Genomic DNA, 6,045 nt, shown 5'->3' with positions numbered 1-6,045 from the left:
TCATCCGTGAGTCAGTAAATTATGAATTATAAATTTCTGAAACCACATTAATTTTGTTAACTTAAAGCAGAAAAAAAAAAAATCAATGTAGTATCTGAAATCTTTGTAACACTGTAAAATTATATTGTATTTATTATTACAATCTTTGAAAAATACAGGTGATGGGAACCAACCAGAGGATAAACAGTAAGTTTTTCTTGTTTGTTTTGACTGTATTAGTATGATATTGGTATTATATTATACTAATATAACTATGATATCAGTTAAGCTAATCAATAATTTGGCTAATATGTACAAAAAAAATTTTTGATTTAGTTAGTTATTTTAGTTTAGTTAAAGAAAAAAAAAAACAACAACAACAAGATAAAAGAAAATGCAGTCTACTTCGGAAAAACAGATTTTTCTAAAACAACAACAACAATAACAATAATAATAATAATAATAATAATAATAATAATCAATATTATTATTATTATTATTATTATTATTATTTGAAGGAAACAATCTGTTATTGGTTAAGTAAGGTAGGATAATCCATGGCTAGCTGTGCTTTGAATGATTTTATTGCGTGACGTGGAAGCAAAGATTATTCCGCTTATACCATGGTCATTTGCCAGCTTTGACAAGTTAACTCTTTTACTGGTGTTTGCAGCACAAATTTAACCGGAAGAGTAGGATTGATCGTTATTTTCATCTGTTAAAGCTCGTTACATTGATAGCATTCTGTCTGCTTTAAATCAAACACAGAGAAAGTTGAACTACTTCACTCTAAGACAGTAGTTTGGAAAGATTACATTTATTTGAATGAATTGCTGTATAGCAAATATTTGAATTATTAATAGCATTTATTCGAGTTAATTATCGAGAGAGAGTTTTTTTTGCATGTCTAGTTTTGTTAAATCTTATTCTTGTTTTCCTGGTTCTGTATAGGATAATAAACCCTATTTGCCAAAGTTATTTTAAATAATCCACTGAGGTTTGAAATCTGTTTAATATTGTCATTACTGAACTTTTTTTTGCTGGTTCTCATTTTATTTTACTTCATTTTCATTCTTCATCATCATCTTCATCTTCTTCTTCTTATTATTATTATTATTATTTTTATTTCATATATTTTCATTATATAATACTCTGTCTGTGAGGAGAACTGTACAAAAATACTGCTGGTGTCATGAAAAACAACTTAAGGACTAAAATAAAAGCTATTAATTTGAAAACAAGAAGTGAAAAATGATTTGTTTACTAAAAATATAAATATATAAACAAAAGAACAAAAACTAAAATTAACAAAACCACCAAATGGTGTTGCCCCAAACTTCTCGAGTATCCTCTGGAAATGGTGCTGATGACAAAAGTAGAATTTTCAAACAAATGTTCTAATCTGCCAGTCAATCTATCCACCTTATTTTCAGTATAAGAACGGGCATGGCTATTTGTAACTTAATTCTGTCCGGCTTCTGGTGTCATTAGCTTTCAGTCATTTTACATGTTCAAAAACAGTCCGTTATGCTGCTTTATATTGCAAACTTTGGTAACTCTTTATTTTACAGTGTCCTTTTTACACATGTTCCATGTAGTTAGTGTAGCAATAACAATAAATAATGTATAATTACATGTGACTAACTCTAAATCAAACCATAATCCTAATGGGTAAATATATGTAGTTAATTATTACTCAGTACTTAAAAGCATAATTACACTGTAACACAGACACCTAAAATAAATTGTAACCCAAACCCAAAGTTTTTTTTTTTAAGTTTTTTTTTTTTTTAAGTTTTTAAGTTAATTATATCATGATCATAAATACTGGTTTGTAGTGCAAAGTTTTCTGTTTACTGAATTTTGTCGTTCTTAGTCATTTACCTAGAGGCACTAATGAATCTGAAGTCTCACACAATCACAGAAAATAGCTTACTTCTGCGTTGCAAAATAAGGATAGAGCTTATAAACTGTTGATAGAGCATACAAACAGTCAATTCAGTATCCTTTTACTTCAATATCCTCACTCATAAAATATCATGCCCTATTAGACAATTAGATTCATAAATAGCTGATTTAAATTACCATGTTGATTCTGAATCCATTCTCCCTTATGCAGATCATGGCATGCAGCCACTGTCATTAATCCAGGTCCTCCAGCAATTTACTGTCTGAACACAGAAAGAAAATATATTGATGGGACTGAGAAAAAGGTCAGATGATGGACATATGGACGAAGAGACAGAAACAAGCAGAACAAAGTCATACTGATAGTGGGAGAAACCGGTGCTGGAAAAACACCATGATCAACTACTTACTGGGAGTGAAGTTTGAGGATCAAGAGTTTTATCAAAATCACAGAAGAAACTGAAGAACAATCCCAGACATCTGAGATCACGGTTTATGAGGAGTTTGTTGAAGAGAAACCAACATCTCTGACCATCATTAACACTCCTGGATACACAAACACTGAAAGAAATGAGAAAGACAGAGAAATTTCTGATAATCTGGTCAGATTATTTTCAGATGAGGATGGGATTCATTATATTGATGCAGTGTGTTTTGTGATGAAGGTGTCTCAGAATCGGCTCTCTGGAAAAGAGTTTTACATATTTCACTCAGTTCTGTCTGTTTGGTAAAGATATAGAGAACAACATAGTGTTTCTATTCACATACTCACATGGAGGACCTCCAACAAATGCCCTCAATGCCATTAAGCAAGCAGAAATACCCTGCAGAAGAGATGAAGACAATGAACCTGTTCACTTCTTATTCAACAACCGACAGAAAGAGAAAAGAATTCAACGGTATACAAGTATTTTGAAATCTTCATGGGAAATGGGAGATGAAAGCATGAATCGGTTCTTCACACTCCTGGAAGAAAAGAACAGAAAAAGTGTTCAGATAACATCAGTTGTTCTGAAGAATGAGCAAAAACAACTTGAGGCTTGTGTCTCTAATCTGAAGCAGCAAATCAAAATTAATGAGAAGGGGCTAAAAACTGAACTGAATCAGATTCAGGAATCCCTCAGACAGAACAGAGACAAGATTGAAAAATGTAAGAACTTAAAGTTTACAGTCAAGACAGTTTTCAAAGAAAAAAAAATTCCACTGAAAATGAATGGTGGTGGAAAAGAAATGTAACCTGCTGCCCCGACTGTCAGGAAAACTGTTATGAGAATAACTGGAGCAGTGCAGTAGGTTACTTACGGTCTAAGGTCATGAAAAACGAACACTGCACTGTGTGTCCAGGGAAATGTCTTTATAGCAAACACATTAGAGCAAGTAGCAAATATGTAACAAAGACAAAGGAAGTTGAAATGACATTTAATGCACTTAAACAGGAGTATGAACACACTGGTAAAAAGCCTGAAATCAGCTTTGACAAACAAATATATGAAAATACTAAAAAGGAAATTGAAAGCAACATTAAAGAGTCTGAAAATAAAACAAAAACAGAAGAAAAATTGAAGAGTGATCTGGAGAAGATTCAAAATGAAAAGTCCAAACTGCTGCAGCATCATGAGTGTATGTAATACTGCATTAAAATCAGACAGTGCTCTCACTCTTCAACATCTGGATTTCTTGATTCCCAGACTGAAGGAGGAGGGAAAAGATGAATGGATGAAGAACCTGGAGGACCTGAGGAAAGCTGGAGAAGAGCCGAAAAACAAAGGGGCTTTACATTGTGTAGAATATAGATAATAATTCACTTAAACAAGGTTTTGATTAGCTCCATTATGAAATTACTAACTATACAAAATCTTTTTAGACTGGTTGCTTATTTGCACTTTATTATAATTAACTTAAGTACTCTATAAACATTTTAAATTTATTTTAAACTTCATGGATTAAGTTCAGAAATATGGCAGCAAAAATTTCACAATGAATTACCAACACTGTACAAAAGTTAAGGTAATCAGCACTGTTGTAAGCTATAGGCAATCATCACTGTTATTGTCATACCAAGTGAAATCATTAGAAATGGCTGCACTTACTAACAGTTTTTTTTTTTTTTTTTTTTCATTCAAAAAATAAAATTGATGATTATGTAATTCCATAGCCAAATAAAAACAGATCTTTTAAATACCATTTGGGAACTGTGTTGCATGATTTAACATGTTTCTAGCGTGTTTGGTACTTCATGGCATATTTAAATGTGTTTCAGGAAGTGAATTACAGTGTAAAGCATGCCATTCCCTGTTGCCAACAGGTGGCGCTCTGACTAAATTAATATTTGCATGTAGAAGTCTTCAGGCCAGGACTCTTATCAAACATGTGAAGTTTGGGGCAGGTTGGACATTCCCTGCAATCATGCCCCTGCAGGGCCCATGCTGGCTTTTTGCAGGCACAGTGGGCTAGGGCCAGCCCACACCAAACCTAAACAGACTCAGTGCGGGCTTGCCCAGACAAGGCCCACAGCTTTGGGCTCACAGTGAGCCACCCACACTAGCGGACTGTCACATTAAGCCCATGATGGCCCAGTGTGGGCCAGCCCGTTCAGGCCCAGAGCAACTTTTGTACCTTTAGGCCCATGCAGGTTTTGTGTAGGCAGCCCACTTTTCGTTTCCCACACTCTGTTTGGCTGCTTTTTAAAATTTATTGTGAAATTCAATAAGACCTTCCATTTATAACTCTGCACAGAAGGAATAAAAATGAAAGACAAATGACAATAATTCACATTTTTTAAACAGAAAAATTACTGTATTTTTAGACAGTATTTTTCTGTTTTTTTTTTTTTTTTTAATTACATACAAATCTATGTAAAATTACCAAAATAATCTGTAATTAATACAACAACAAAACAGTTGATAGATGATAAAATGGTCAAATGACTGGCAGCAACGGCTGCCAAACAAAAAACATAAAATTAAAGTAAAATCTCCTTATTTAAATAAGCTTTAAACATGACTGGCAGCAACAGAACATTAAACACTAACAGATCTCTGTAGATCTTAGCTTTCACTTATTACAGTCGAGTTTGACTATTTCTTTTATACAAAACTTTTTGATGTTGATGTTTTACTGAAAATGCTGAAGTTTGAAGTCACCGTGATGGAGGGCAGTGTTTGCTTTAGTTGGGCTATTGACCCTTGACTTTTTAACTTTAGTTTTTCTTTGGCTGCTGTAACTGAATCTAAAGCACATTTGTTATAGCAAAAGCAGCGAGAAGAAAATCTGATCAGTTATTTATTGGTGATTCAGTCATCATGTAGTGGTCTGATCTCACCCAGAGTCTGATCTCTGAGTATATGTAACCGGGTGGTAATTAACCTTGAAATCTATATCTCTCCTTGCATGTTAAAAATTTATTATTTTATTATTCTCATTATGTTCAGTGTATTAAGTTATGATAAACAGTGGTTACCTGTATTTTCTTGGAGTGGTCAGCAGGTGGCACTGTGTGTGTTGCGTATGAGACAGTGCGCATGCGCTTTCACTCTGGGATATTGAGTTTGCAAGCAGTGCGAGCGACGCGTTCTCTGGAAATGAAGTTTTTGTGATCATCCACGGGTAAATACACGGGTTTTGTGATTATATTTTGGTTAAATACCCATTTTGGATGTATATTTTGTTATGTTGATTTGAAGAACTGTCATATTTGAAACGTTATGTCGTGTATAATGTCCGTGATGATATGACGTCATACCATGCGGTTTAGCCCGGTTCATTTAACATTAAGAAAATGTTATACACTTCATTTTTCCAATGTTGTTGTGCTTTTTATGTAATGTGTATTTAATGTGATTCTTTACACAGTGTACAACATATGTTGGGGATTTCGGCCTTTGTAAAGTGTATGTGGTGTTATGTAGGAGCGCATCGTGATTATTCCCACTGCCGTATTGTGTTGTAACACTTTGATATTGTGTTGCATTACTTGTAAGGGTTTTACTTTCTATTATTTTGCACTGAGATTTTTGTAATTTTCCTATTCTCTTGCATTTTGGAAATGACACTGTAGAGCTATGAAGGTTTAAATTGTGTCATCAGCTGTGTGAAAGTGCTCATTTTGTTTATCTAAATTTTGTTTCGCTTTTACTGATCTTTTTGTGAACTTTCTTC

The 6,045-nt window shown here is 33.5% G+C and overlaps 1 pseudogene; it reads left to right on the top strand.

Moving 5' to 3' along the window:
• The first annotated feature begins 2,084 nt into the window (after positions 1-2,084).
• LOC127516083 (uncharacterized) lies at positions 2,085-4,953 on the top strand (annotated as a pseudogene).
• Positions 4,954-6,045: the final 1,092 nt, after the last annotated feature.

Source organism: Ctenopharyngodon idella, chromosome 7 (genome assembly GCF_019924925.1).
Source record: "Ctenopharyngodon idella isolate HZGC_01 chromosome 7, HZGC01, whole genome shotgun sequence".
NCBI lineage: Eukaryota > Metazoa > Chordata > Actinopteri > Cypriniformes > Xenocyprididae > Ctenopharyngodon > Ctenopharyngodon idella.
The sequence above is the reverse complement of the archived record's forward strand: the minus strand, read 5'-3'. Positions and strand labels throughout refer to the sequence as shown.